Source organism: Phaseolus vulgaris, chromosome 8 (assembly GCF_051622355.1).
Source record: "Phaseolus vulgaris cultivar YP4 chromosome 8, ASM5162235v1, whole genome shotgun sequence".
NCBI classification, from domain to species: Eukaryota; Viridiplantae; Streptophyta; class Magnoliopsida; order Fabales; family Fabaceae; genus Phaseolus; species Phaseolus vulgaris.
In genome coordinates, this window is record NC_143505.1 from 36,068,869 (window position 1) to 36,084,099 (window position 15,231).

Below are 15,231 nucleotides of genomic sequence, written 5' to 3' on the forward strand. Positions count from 1 at the left end.
AAAAAAATATTTAATTAATATTTAAAATTGTTCATGCTAAGGTTAGGAAGGCCTTCTCCACTGATCAATATTGGTCTTTGATCAATATTGGTCTTCGGTTCTGTGGGTGACAGTGGACATCTCTATGCAATCTTTGGTCTTAAGTAGGAACTCATGGGTACTTGCAAAAGACACTCCAACACTCAAGTTAGAGTTTGATCGTTGGTGGTTGGATGTGATAAATGCTAATAAATGTGTACCTTTACCTAGGTTGGAATGTTATTTATAAGATCGTTGTGAGCCTTCAATACTGGGTCTGGATTAGGGTGATTCATCGAGTTAATCTCGGCGTTAGGGTAACATTCCTTACCATGATTATGCTAATCATGTCATAGAAAGGGACGCTTGTTAAGCCCTTGAGAACTGGTTTCGGCCACATCATCTGATGGGTATGCGACCATGGGTACTGATGTGATGGAACCCCGAGAGATAGAGCAACCACTAAGCTAGCCCAACCCTTTAGAGGGATGATTAGAAGCATGACACATGACCCAGGGCTAGGTCAAGATCAATCCATAGCCATGCTTCAGAGCCTATTATTCCTCAAAGTATTACTAGGAGTGATCCTGCCTGTTGACCGGAGCGCTGGAGAATGCCTCGTCAAAGGATCGACGTGCGCGCCGCTTCCCACCTCCGTTCCTCCTCTGGATCTATCTCAAGAACCTGCAAAGAAACGATACGGCGCCGCTGCGGCCGATCGCACTCCGACGCTCAAGTCAGTGACGGTATCACCAAATACTAAGAACTGGAACCGTGCAAATCTCTCTCACAAACAGCTCTGTCACTCGCAAGCGTAAAGTGTATGAACTGAACGTGCGTACCTTAGAAAATCTGTTAGGAACTCTTATATACCTGGTGGTTCTCTCTCTCCTGGCAGTTACAGACTTGGACACGTGGCTCGTATCCAACTCTACACGTGCCATCATCTGGAGGCTCCCTGACTTGGCGCTACTTCTACTCTCATTTTGGCTAAGTTACCTATGCATGGTGCTGCCCAGTGCATAGCTAACTCAGGAGTGCGATCTCTACTGAAACTGGCGAGGTAGGGCCTTCATACACCTTCCCTGTGGTCTCGCCGGCCGCCTTCATAATCTGCTTCTCCCTTTAACTTCGGCGATGTGCTTGCTCTGGCGATCTCCGACTGCCTGGTCGTCTGAGTCTGCATCTGGCGACTTCGTCCTCAACCTGGCGATCGCCTATTCTGGTAAGCTGGAGATCGGAACACGCCAACTTAACTATCGGCGACTACACGTGCCTCCCGACTTCCTTCCCGACTGTCAACCTGGTGCCTTGTCAACACGCCTACACCTTAACAGGATGCCACGTCATCGCATTCGACCATCAGGGCGGTACACAAGCCCCCCAGTCTTAAGCGAAGACTTGTCTAGCGAAAAGACTAAAAAAGCCTTCGTTAACACCGGTCTACGTGGCATGGGCGCAGAATTCCAAGCGGTAGTACTTTCTGCTGCTCTGACGCTCCACCAAACTCTTCGCGCATCATTCGACACGTGGCCCTCATCAACGGCCATCTTCATCTGCCGTTAGCGCTTCCCAAAACCGTTCGAAAACCCTTAAACCCCTTACGCTCCTACTGTTCCATCACTTTCTTCACACTTGCATACGCTCTCATTTCTTTCTGCGAAAAGCTCTCGACGTTCCTCGACGCTCTAGATCACCACCTCCCTTCAACATTCTCCCGATCATCGAAAGGTAACTACTTTCCTTCATCTGCTGGGTTTTCTTGCATTTTCACCGATTTGCATCATCCTGTAACTGTCTGGTGCATACGCTGTGGGCTGTTTTTCCATTTCTCCTTCTGCGTGACTTAGGGCTTTGTCGATCGTCGCAACGAACTCACATTCGTTCGTCTTTCACCTTCCATTCATGATCGAGTCAGCCTTTGTAACCCTCCTGATTATTTTTCCTTCCTCCTTCGTTTGCAGTTGCTACCATGACTCGCACGAAGATCACCCCGAACCCCCCTCCGTCAGCGCGAAACCCCCCTTCACAAGCACACGACTCTACGCAAGTTCGTGGTGCTCCCTCTTCGCAGGCTGTGAGGCCCGCGTCTTCTCAAACCACTCTGGCCCAGGCGACTCCACCAAACGCTGGAGGAGTCCCCACCCCACTGCCAGACTTCAAGACGTTATACTCATGGGCTAACTCAACCCTCTTAAAGGAAACGTCGTCGGTGAACACCGCGGGAGCGGTTCTGCGATTGACCAATGGGGACGAGGCCCACCAATCATTCCACAAGGAGCACGATGAGAGAATGATGGTGCTGCCTTGCCCAGCCACTCTGCCGGTGTGCGCCGATGATAAAGTGAGCGCCGACGGGCCCTTCTGCTTCGTCTACACCACTCTCTTCAAGAAGGTTAAACTCAGGTTCCCTCTCACTCGATTTGAGAGGGAACTCTTAACCGAGCTCAACATCGCTGCCGCCCAGCTTCACCCCAACAGCTGGGCGTTTGTCCGAGCTTTCGAGGTAACGTGCGCCCACCTGGGGTTGCCCGCGTCAGTGGACGTGTTTCTATTCCTGTTTGAGGCCAAGCACCCAGGAGATCGCCTGTGGGTCAGCCTGAACGCTATTGCTGGGAGATCCATTTTCACCATCTTCCAGCAGTCGTACAAGGATTGGAAGGGGAAGTTCATCCAGGTTCGCGCAAACGACAAAGACCCTTCCCTTCTCGACGGTTTCCCCTTGTACTGGGTGGACAAGGGGAAAAAGGAGTCCAAGAGCTGCTTCAGGAGGCCCAGAAGTCCTGATAGCATGGGAGCTTTGGACAGAGACCTTTGTCTCTTCTGGAAGAGGGTGGCAGATGCCCACATAACATTCTTGACCCCCACCCTGATTTCCTTCGAGTTCTTTGAGGACCAGTTGGAATTTCAAATAGGTTAGGACGCTACATCTTTGTCTTGACATTGCTTCTGATATTGTTTCTGGGCGTCTTGTGCGATACACACAAGACTTTGGTTTTATCTTTTCTGCATATGCCTGCTTTTGCTGTCTTATTGTCTTGTACACTTACCCCTTTCTCCTTTGAGCTAACTTATGCACTTTCATTTCATGTAGACACCATGTTGGGTAAGAACATGCTCGCCGATTTAAAGGCGCTCGCCCGCAACCACGGGTTGGCGACCGGCTCCCAGACGGTTCCCAACTCAGCGGTCGAGAAGGCCATCATCCAGGGGCGATCACCGCCTAAGGCGCCCACCCAACGAAAGAAACTGGTCCTTAAGAGGCCAAAGCGGAAGGCCCCCCAGGTTGTCCAAGAGGATGAGGAAGAGGACGACGAGGTCACAGAGGATGGCCTTGTCACGAAAAGGAAGAGGGTGGCACCATCTTCTCCACCTGCCCCGCCCCCTCTTCCAGCTTCAACACCACCATCAACACCCGCTCCTCTTTCTTCACCACCAGCACCACAAGCCCCTTCACCACCAGTCCAAGCAGTTCCATTGGCCCCTGCGCCACCTGCAACTGGGGCCCAAGAGCCAAACTTCTTAGAGGACCCCCCGAGCGCCTCTACACCACATATATCAGCAGGAGGGGGCCCTCCTTCCAACACTTCAGCTGCAGGAATCGTTCCAATCGGGGATGAGGTCGCTCACACCTCTCCAATCCTAATCACCGAGTCCCCGATTGCGTCGCCACGCCAAGAAGCAACCACCGAAAATATTGTTAAGGAAGGCGGCGACGAGAACCCTCAACAAGCCCCCCTGGCGCCTCTCCAAGCTGCAAATCTTTCCCTCGAGGTCACGAGGATGTGGGAACCTCTGATTGCTAAACTCAAAACCATTGCAGAGGATATCCCATCAATCATAACGAAAGCTGTGGAGAGCTCCACCAGGCGGCTACAGGATGATATCTACAACCTCAAGACCGAGAACAGCACAATGAAGGTCGAGGTGGAGAAGGTGTCATTCAGCCTAACGCTCGCGGAAATGGAACATTCTCGAGTGGAGGATGCCCTAAACACCGAGCTTAGGCTTGCACGCAAGGAAGCTGTTGACCTTCGCCGCAAAGTCCACGAACTTGCCCAAGAAAAGGTCGAACTTGAAAGCAGAATCGTGCCTCTACGTACCAAGGCGAGCGACCTGGAGGCTCAAATTCAAGCTAATGCCGATAAGGTACAGAAGCTGGAGCAAAGGTCGATCGACCGCGAGAAGCTACTTGGGCAAGTAGAGAAAGCAAGAGACGACGCCATGGCTGATCTCTCCGAGGCAAACAAAGAGAAGGTGAAGATGGCTGCCGAGTTGGCTCAAGCTCAAACAGAATCCAAGAAGGTGGCTGACGACCTTCTTCAAGCTCAAGAGACCAACAAACAACTCCGAAAACAGGTCGAAGAGCTGGAGCAGCAGAACAAGGAGCTTAAGCAGCAGGTTGAAGGATTTCAAAAGCAAATTGAAGAACTTAAGCTAAGCTCCGCTCAGATTCTGGTTGCCGGGTTTGATGCCGCTCGAGAACAGTTCGCATGCCTATTCCCTGATCTCGACCTCAGCATGGTGTCATTAAACAATGAAGTAGTAGATGGAAAGGTCGTTCCCGCCGAAGGCTCAACCAATTCCACCCCATCCGCTTCTTTATAAATTCACCTGTATTTGCCTTGTAAAAAACTCTTGCACACGTATTTTGAACAGCTTCTTATTTCAATGGCGAGACTTGGACATTTCTTCTGACTTCTTTCGAGCGCTTTACTTTCTTTGTATGTTTAACTCTGCTGCGTTTAACTTAGCGATTTTGCAAACATGACCTTTGGCGTAACTGCTTCGAGCCGATTCAAACTTAAGCAATAATCGCTTTAAACAACTTGTACCCCTGAGGCACTAACCTGATCGTAAGAAAAGTTCCAAGCAACGAACTGTGATCCAAACATCGGTTCAAACAACGTCCCACTCGACCCGCTTTATCAAACAAGTCTTTCAACCTTCTCGCCGTGTTTGAACTTCTCGCGATCACCTAGACCTCTTGGTAACACCAGCTTTCCTTAGCCTCAGGCTTTGGCAGTCATTTCTTTATCTGAGGCAGAAATGCCCTTTGGGATCTTCCTTTACCTCCCTGAACCCCAGAGCTAGAGACTGGCTGGCTAGGCGTTCTCTTCGAACCTACCTTAGCCACCTTTCAAGCTTCTTCCACCCTCTTCGCCATACCTGAACTGGTTCAAGACGAGAAGGATTTTGTCTTGCCTATACTCGCACACAAGCGAGAAGGTCTTTTAACTCGCCTGAACTCGCTCATCGGCGAGAAGGACTTTTACTCGCCTGAACTCGCTCATCGGCGAGAAGGACTTTAAACGGCCTTAACTCGCTCGACGGCGAGAAGGACTTTGTCTGGTGCCTCAACTTGCCCAGGGTGTACATCTCCTCCCCCCTGGATGCACTGAGGACCTTTTCTTTCTCACGCCTGCACTCGCTCGACGGCGAGGAGGTCTTTGATGGGCCTTAGTTCGCACAGCGGCGATAAGGACTTTATCCGGTGCCTCAACTTGCCCAGGGCGTACATCTCCTCCCCCCTGGATGCATTGAGGACCTTTCTCGCCTGCGCCCGCACAACGGCGAGGAGGTCTTTAACTTGCCTCTACGTTGCCCCGGGAGTTACATCTTCTCGCTCCCAGAAACACGGAGGACTTTTTCTCTTTCTCGCCTGCACTCGCTCAACGGCGAGGAGGTCTTTTAACTTGCCTCAAAACGCGCGAGGGCGTTGAGGTCTTCCATCTGGTGCCTCCGATCGCCGAAAGACGATGAGGACTTAAAAACTTAACTGGTGCCTCTAATCGCCGAAAAACGATGAGGACTTTAAAAACTTGACTGGTGCCTCTAATCGCCGAAAAACGATGAGGACTTTAAAAAACTTAACTGGTGCCTCTAATCGCCGAAAAACGATGAGGACTTTTAAAAACTTTAGAAAACACGCGACATATCTTTTCGTGCCTTAAATCATGTACGAATGACAAGGTCTTTCTTCGAAACTTTTGGAAATAACACACATGCAATCTGAAAACACCTTATACTTCGAAAACTCTTCTTTTATTGGGTGGCCTCATTAAAAACCCTCCTTAGGGAAAAAAGAGTGCCCCCTTGAAACTGTTTTAACAGAGACATTGCAGTGTAATATTTGTGTTTGTCTTTACTTACAAAGCTCTTAGCTATAGTACAACTTCAGGTGTGTGGCGTTCCAGGTACGAGGGATCGCCCCCCCTTCCAACGTCTCCAAGCGATAGGCTCCGTTCCCGAGTGCCTCGGTTATTCTGAACGGTCCGGTCCACTTGGGTGATAGCTTATTCTCCATCTCGTACTGGTGGGCCTTTCTCATCACCAGATTGCCTTCTCTAAACTGCCTTGGCATCACCTTTGAGTTGTACCTTCGCTCGACCCTTCTCTTCACCGCCTCAGCCTTCAGCCTTGCCTCCTCCCTGACTTCGTCCAGCAGATCCAGGTTCAGTCTTCTCTCTTCATTCGAGTCTTCCTCTACAAAGTTCTGGAATCTCGGCGAGCTCTCCTGAATCTCGACTGGAATCATGGCATCACACCCATAGACCAAGCTAAACGGGGTCTCATGGGTTCCTGACTGCTCGGTGGTGTGGTACGCCCAAACTATACGGGGTACCTCCTCAGCCCAACTTCCCTTGGTTTTCTCGAGCCTTCTCTTCAGACCTCTCAGCAACACCCGGTTAGCTGATTCCACCTGGCCATTAGTCTGAGGGTGCTCGACGGAGGCAAACACTTGCTGAATTCCGACCCCTTCGTAAAGCTTCTTCAACAGGTGGCTCGCAAACTGAGTCCCATTATCTGATACCAGGCGCTTAGGCACTCCAAACCGGCACACAATATTCTTCCATACAAAGCCTTCGATCTTGTGCGCGGTGATCTGGGCCACTGGTTCTGCTTCAATCCACTTGGTGAAATACTCAATCGCCACCACCAAGTACTTCATCTGCCTGATCGCCAGTGGAAAAGGTCCCAGGATGTCGATTCCCCAAGTATGAAACGGCCAAGGGCTATAGATCGACTTCAGCTCCTCGGGAGGTGCCTTGTGCCAATCGGCGTGCTGCTGGCATTGTTTGCAGCACTGGGCGTACTTCTTGCAATCTTCTCTCATGGATGGCCAATAGTAGCCTGCACGGAGAGTCCTCGCGGCCAGAGCTCGACCCCCGACGTGACTTCCACATATTCCTTCGTGGAGCTCTGCCATAATCCTCGTGCACTTCTCGCCGTGTATACATTCCAGGAGTGGGTGAGTGAATCCGAACCTGTACAGATCGCCATCAATCAATGTATACTTGCTGGAATTTTTCTTTACCTTCCTAGCTTCTGTTGGATCTAGCGGGAGGAGGCCATCCGCCAGGCACCGCTTGTACTGTGTTATCTAAGTGTCTGGCTCATGGGTAGCACAGACATGCATCACGTCCACTTTCTCTCCTCGACATGCTCTAATTCTCGGCGATCTCAGAGTTTCTTGCGTCAAAGATTTATGGCTTCTCGCTGCTCTCTCCGTCGACCTGCTTATCTGAAGGACCAGGTGATCTGCTACAAATGCCCTCGGCGTCTTCAAAGTTTCTTGAATCACTGTCCTCTGCCTACCCCCCTTGCCTGAGCTGGCGAGCTTAGCAAGCAAGTCAGCTCGGGCATTCTGTTCTCGGGGCACATGCACCACTTCAAAAGAGGCAAAGGAACTCTTCAATTCCTGCACATACGCCAAGTAAGCCGCCATTTGTGGATCTTTAGCCTGGAACTCGCCTGTTACTTGCCCTGTGACTAGCAGCGAGTCACTCTTAGCCATCAGCACTCTGGCTCCCATTTCTTTAGCCAGCAGAATCCCGGCGATCAGCGCCTCATACTCTGCTTGATTGTTGCTGGCTTTGAAGGCGAATCTCAACGATTGTTCGATCAGCACGCCGTTGGGTCCTTCCAATATGACTCCAGCACCGCTACCCTGCTGGTTTGACGATCCATCCACCGAGAGTACCCAACGGAAATCGTCTCCTTCAACCCGCGTCGCCTCTGAAGAGAGCTCGACTACAAAATCTGCAAAGATTTGCCCTTTGATCGGGCCTCGAGGCTCATATTTAATGTCAAACTCTGACAACTCCACTGCCCACTTCACCATTCTTCCTGCAACGTCAGGCTTCTTCAAGACCTTCTGGATGGGCAGGTCAGTCATCACCAGTATTGTGAAACTGTGGAAGTAGTGGCGCAACCTCCTCGCCGAAAACACCACCGCCAGCGCAGCCTTCTCCAGGGCCTGATACCTCGTTTCTGGGCCCTGCAACACTTTACTCACGAAATAAATAGGCTTCTGAGCCTGGTCTTGGTCCTGGGTGAGCACGACGCTCACCGCCCTCTCAGTCACCGCGAAATACAATCTGAGAGGGGTTCCCGCCAGTGGTTTGCACAGAACCGGCGGGCTCGCCAAATATTCCTTCAGTTTGACGAAAGCTTCCTCGCACTCTTTCGTCCAAGCGAACTTGTTATTGCGCCGCAGACACTGGAAATAGGGATGCCCCTTTTCTCTGCTTGCTGACACGAAGCGGGATAGTGCTGCCATCCGACCTGTCAGCTGCTGGACCTCTTTTACTGTAGCCGGGCTTCTCATCGCCAAGATGGCGGCACATTTGTCCGGATTGGCTTCTATTCCTCTTTCAGTCAAGAGAAAACCCAAAAACTTACCAGCCTCCACGCCGAAAATGCACTTCTCCGGGTTGAGCTTCAACTTGAACTTGGCGATCGTCGTGAACAATTCTTCCAAGTCTGCAACGTGCTTGCTTTTCTCCTGCGAGGTCACGACCATGTCATCGACGTAAGCTTGCACGTTCCTTCCCAGCATTGGTGCAAGTACTCGGTCCATCAGCCTCTGGTACGTGGCCCCCGCATTCTTCAGCCCAAACGGCATCACCTTATAGCAGTAGCACGACCTCTCCGTCATGAAGGCTGTTTTTTCTTCATCCATGGGATGCATCTTGATCTGATTATAGCCCGAGAAGGCATCCAGGAAACTCAGCAGCTTGCACCCTGCAGCACTATCAACCAGGGCATCAATGCTTGGTAAAGGATACGAATCCTTTGGGCAAGCCTTATTCAGGTCGGTGAAATCGACGCACATGCGCCATTTCCCGTTGCTCTTCTTCACCAGCACGACATTCGCCAACCACTCAGGGTACTGGACTTCCCTGATGTGGCCTGCAGCGAGGAGTTTCTGGGTCTCATCCTTGATCGCCTGCCTCCTCTCTTCATTAAATTTCCTCCTTCTTTGCCGCACCGGTCTCACCATGTTGTCCATCGCCAGATGATGGCACAAGAAGTCGGGATCGATCCCGGGCATGTCCGAAGCGGACCAGGCAAACGCGTCCAGATGCCGTTCAATCACCTTGGCGATCTGGTCCTGGAGATCGACCTCCAGAGATCTTCCGAGCTTGAAAACTTTCCCCCCGATCTCCTTCTCGAGCCACTGCTCGACGGGCTTGGGCCTGGACTCTCTAGCGGCCACCGCCTTGGCGATTCCCAGCTCCCTTGCTTCCTCCGGGCGATTCCGCGCCTCTTCTTCCCCCAGGCCAGCATTCCTCTCCCCCAGCTCAGCATCTACCATCTCTACGTCCCTTCCGGCGGCCTCCTCCATTATCGGCGGTCTGGGCTTCACACCGGGCGGTGGGGTGGTTGTGACATAGCTCACTGATCTTTTATTTTTCAGGCTATTCTCATAGCACTTTTTCGCTTCCTTCTGATCAGACTTTATCGTGATTACCACCCCTTCCATGGACGGCAGCTTCACCTTCATGTGTCGAGTCGATGGAATTGCGCCGATCCTGTTAAGGGTGGGCCTTCCCAGCAGGATGTTATATGCTGAAGGGGCGTTTACGATGAGGTACTTAATTTTCTCCGTCCTCGACCCAGCCTCATCGGTAAACGTGGTTCTCAGCTCAATGTACCCCCTGACTTCCACCTGGTCGCCAGCGAACCCATACAAGCACCCTCCATAGGGCCTTAGCTGGTCAAGGGGCAATTCTAGCTGCGTGAAAGTCGGCCAGAACATCACGTCTGCCGAACTTCCTTGGTCCACCAGAACTCGGTGAACCTTCCTCCCCGCCGTGATCAACGAAATAACAATGGGATCGTTGTCGTGAGGCACAACGTCCCGAAGATCCTGCTTGGTGAACGTAATGTCCACTTCGGGCGAGTGATCTTCAAACATGTCCACCGACATCACCGATCGCGCGTACTTTTTCCTCTGCGATGCGGTGCATCCACCACCTGAGAAACCCCCTGCAATGGTGTGGATCTCCCCATGGATAGGCATCTCGTGTTGCTGGGCTTCTCCCCCTGCCGGCTGGGAACTCGACGCTCCTCCGGTCCTTCTGTCCAGCAGATAGTCGTTTAGGAACCCGCTCTTAACCAGATCGTCGAGCTGGTAGCCTAAAGACAAACACGAGTCCAGGTTGTGGCCAAAGCACTGGTGGAACTCGCACCAGACGTCCGGCTTCGACCCTAGCACCTTGTCGCCCACCTTCTCGGGCACCTTCAACCTAGCAGATATGTTAGGGATAGCGATCAGGTCCGCTAGTCCCATGACGAATTTGTGCTTAGGTGGGCGATTGTATTCCCGGCGTGCTGGTTGTTGGCGTGTTGGCGGTTGGCGCGCTTGGCTTCTTCCCTTGTTTCTCCTATCGTAAGGATAGCGAGTCCTTTGATCCTTTCTGGCCGCCGCTGCCGTTTCCAGCACCCTCTGTGGCTGGATCCTGGTCTGGGCGCGTGGCCTGACGGGAGCCACACTGCCTCTCTTCTCGGCGACCTCACTCTCGTCGGCGATGTGAGCCACCGCAAGTCGCCTGACTTCAGCAAACGTCGCTGGATGAGCCCTGATCAAGGCTTCGCAGAATGGCCCTGGCTGCACGCCCTTCTTGAAGGCATAAACCAGCATTTCTTCATCCTTGGCCGGCGATCTGACCATCTGTGCTCCGAAGCGATTGAGGTAGTCTCTGAGGGACTCCCCATGGTACTGCCTTATATCAAACAGATCATAGGACACTCTGGGCGGTGCCTTGTTCACAATATACTGCTCGACAAAGATTTTCGAGAATTGCTGAAAATTAGTTATGTGGCCATTAGGCAGGCTCACAAACCACTCCATCGCCGTTCCCTGGAGCGTGCTCACGAACATCTTGCAATAGACCGCATCCGACCCCCCTGACAACATCATCTGTGTGTGGAACGTGGTCAGATGAGCCTCTGGATCTTCCACGCCAGTAAAAACAGCTTTGATCCTGCCGGCAACTTGAACGTGGGTGAATCGCTTCGTAACACTTTCTGCCCTGTCTTCGCGACTGCGTCTCCTGAAGAATCACCTTCTGAACTCTCTCTCTCAGATGCCTTCAAAATGTGACCTGCAAAATACACAGACGGCGCCTCTAGCGGCCGTTTGCACTCCGACGATCAAGTTAGTTCAATAGAACCACCAGAAACTGGAAACTTAGTAAAAATGTGTGTGTGTGAAAAAACTTGCGCTCTGTTTTTCCTATCTCCCTTACTCTCACTCTGATTCTGCCTTTTATCTCTCTTTTCCTGCTTCTGGGCATAACAGAATTCTGTTATGCTTTTCTGGCATGTGTCAGAACCCTGTCATGCTTTTCAGAGAAAGCGTACCTTCAGAATCAGCAACGGACAGCGTGAGAGTCTGCGCATGTCTGTGCTTGGCTGCGCCTGTCTGTACCTTTAGCGGTACGGAGTGCTCCTTTGTCTGGACCGCACCCCTCTCAGATGATGACACGTGGAGGCCTGCAACTCACATCTAACCACACACGTGTCACTTACTGGAAGGGCTCTAGCGCCTCTCTTTGTCTGCCTAAGTTACGCCCTTGCGGAGTAACTTAGGATGCTTCTCTTATCTGGGTAAATTACATACTCTTAGGAGAACGTCGGGTGTGGCTGGTCTAGGCGCACTCACCAAACGTTACTCTCTGCGTAGGCGACTTACCCTTCAGGATGACACGCACGTAATGGGTTGAGGGAATCACCAATCACCGACTGGCATACTAGTTCCCTCAGGCCACTCTCGTGCATGATTCCTTGAGGTGTGCCCATGCGAGGTCCATGCGTAACGCTCTAACTGGAACCTTAGTCCCAGTTTAACTGCGTGTAACACGAGACCCCGATGACAATACACCCGATGACTGATCAGTGTTTATTCGCTACTCGCGCTCTGCCTCCAGGTGCGAGTCTGGGAACTGGTCTGCCGGTGGTCCCTTGGCTACTGACCACCGATCACTATTCTGGGTGATCTATCCCCCGACCTCTCTGCCGCCTGATCTGTCGGTGGTAACTTGGTCACTGACCACCGATCACCTCTCTTGGCGATCGTCTCCCTACCTCTCTGCCACCTGGTCCACGTGTCACCCTGCGAGCGGTCCACGTGGTTCTCTGATGCTGACGTCATCGACTACCGATGACCGATCGGATCAAGCTTTAACCGGGACCACGCTCGTGGGAATTGGCGTGTCGGTAATCGCCTGAATGAAAGGCATTGGGAAAACACGAGGCGGCGTCGACGGTGCCACCTCTTCAGCGGAAGAACGAACTTGCTGCTCCTGAAGAGCTCGACGTAGTTCCTCAGCTACCTTGCTGAGCTCCTCGTTTCTGGCGCGAGAGGCGACCAGGTCTTCATGTATCCTTGCCTGCTCGACGCGCGAGGCTTCTACAGTGGCCTGCAATGAGCGCATCATTTCTGCCATTTGCGCCATGGTCATGGCGGCGTCGCCTTCAGCTGCGACGGGAGCCACGGGACTGGAACGATTGCTTCTCATCTTTCTCATTAACTTCAGCGAACCACAGAAGTACAGCAAATAACACTTCAACCACGAACGAATCAGCGACCGATCGGAGAAGATTCAAGAAACTGCGTAAGAACTTCAAGAACACCGCAAACCTTCGAAGAAAATCGCAGCTTCACCAAAAACCACCGTTTCCCCGCGAACCAAACAACCACTCGAAAGAACTCGAATCCACCGATCGAAAAGCCAAACGAACGGTTTAAAACACAAACTTCACCGAACGAAACTCAAAGAAACCAAGAACGACGGTTGCACCAGCACACAACCGCGCAGAGAACCTCGAAAACCTCCACGAACTCACGTTGTGGATGGGAGAAAGTTTTACACGGCTCCACGGTGGGCGCCTGATGATCCTGCCTGTTGACCGGAGCGCTGGAGAATGCCTCGTCAAAGGATCGACGTGCGCGCCGCTTCCCACCTCCGTTCCTCCTCTGGATCTATCTCAAGAACCTGCAAAGAAACGATACGGCGCCGCTGCGGCCGATCGCACTCCGACGCTCAAGTCAGTGACGGTATCACCAAATACTAAGAACTGGAACCGTGCAAATCTCTCTCACAAACAGCTCTGTCACTCGCAAGCGTAAAGTGTATGAACTGAACGTGCGTACCTTAGAAAATCTGTTAGGAACTCTTATATACCTGGTGGTTCTCTCTCTCCTGGCAGTTACAGACTTGGACACGTGGCTCGTATCCAACTGTACACGTGCCATCATCTGGAGGCTCCCTGACTTGGCGCTACTTCTACTCTCATTTTGGCTAAGTTACCTATGCATGGTGCTGCCCAGTGCATAGCTAACTCAGGAGTGCGATCTCTACTGAAACTGGCGAGGTAGGGCCTTCATACACCTTCCCTGTGGTCTCGCCGGCCGCCTTCATAATCTGCTTCTCCCTTTAACTTCGGCGATGTGCTTGCTCTGGCGATCTCCGACTGCCTGGTCATCTGAGTCTGCATCTGGCGACTTCGTCCTCAACCTGGCGATCGCCTATTCTGGTAAGCTGGAGATCGGAACACGCCAACTTAACTATCGGCGACTACACGTGCCTCCCGACTTCCTTCCCGACTGTCAACCTGGCGCCTTGTCAACACGCCTACACCTTAACAGGATGCCACGTCATCGCATCCGACCATCAGGGCGGTACAAGGAGCAAAGCCCACATAATTGGAGTTAAGCACCAACTAGTTTCATTACTTTTAATTTCAGTAGATTATAGGATGTACTTAACATAAATTGGGCTTATGTCAAACCCAACTTACCCTAGCTTCTAGAAACCTCATGATAGTCCTATGTTAACTCATTTTTACCCTAGATTCTAGAAGCTAGACCTAGCTTGGGCGGCACACTAGGCTTGACCTAGTTTCTAGAAGGCCTTAGTCTTGTTCGCCCCTCTCCCTTTCTCTCTTACCCTCCAAAACACTGCTTATCCATTATTTCCTTTTGTTCTTTTCAATTCGACAATCATCATAATCACTTTATTATTTTGTTTTCTCTTTTGCACTCTAGAAGAGAACTTTCACACTTACTTAACATTTTTGTTAAGTTCGTGTCTAGTGAAAATCTTCTTTGAGCTTCTCACCATATTCTGCTAATTCAAAAAGCTTAAACAAAAGTGAAACCACTAAAAAGTGTCAATCTAACAACTCACATCATGTGGTAATCAAAACAGGGTTTTAATTGTGCTTAATTTTTTCTGAGTTGATTTTCTTCTTTAAAATTTCAACACATTTTAATTATGCCTTTATCTTCCAACAATTTCAATTCCTCTTAACAATTCAGCATCTTTCAGTTCAGTCTTTAAATTCATTTTCATTTAAAATTTCATTTTTTATTCATTAAGCAATTTGAATTTTTCTTTTGAATTATTTGTGTCTTTTTTTTGCCTTACCTATTTTTCTTGAGTCTTTTGTTCTTAGTGTTCTAGGAGTCTTATATCTTGTTCTTGCCGGTTGACCTGGTCGTCGGTTGACTTCAAAGGCAAGCAGTGGCACCTCTTATTTCTGGTGAATTATGTGCTTCCCTTGGATGTTGGAAAACAGCTCCATTGAAACAGAGGGGACCCTACCTGTTGATTGCACTTCGACGATCAAGTCAGTTCAGGGCTTATAGAAACAATAAGTAAGTAAGTAGTTTCAGTCTTAGAAATGGTGTACCTTTACCAGGGATCTCAACTCCCTTTTATAGACTGCCTTTAGGTTACCTCACTGTAACAACCCTTCTCTTACCAGAGCCTTATCTCTAGTAAAAATAGGTTTGCTGGAGGACATTCTATTGTCACATAATCTTAATGCAACAAGCGCACATAATCTTCCTCTTTGGAGTGAAAATCTTAACAGCATGGCCGCTAGGGTACTAACTCATGTACCAGCATTGCGGGGCAC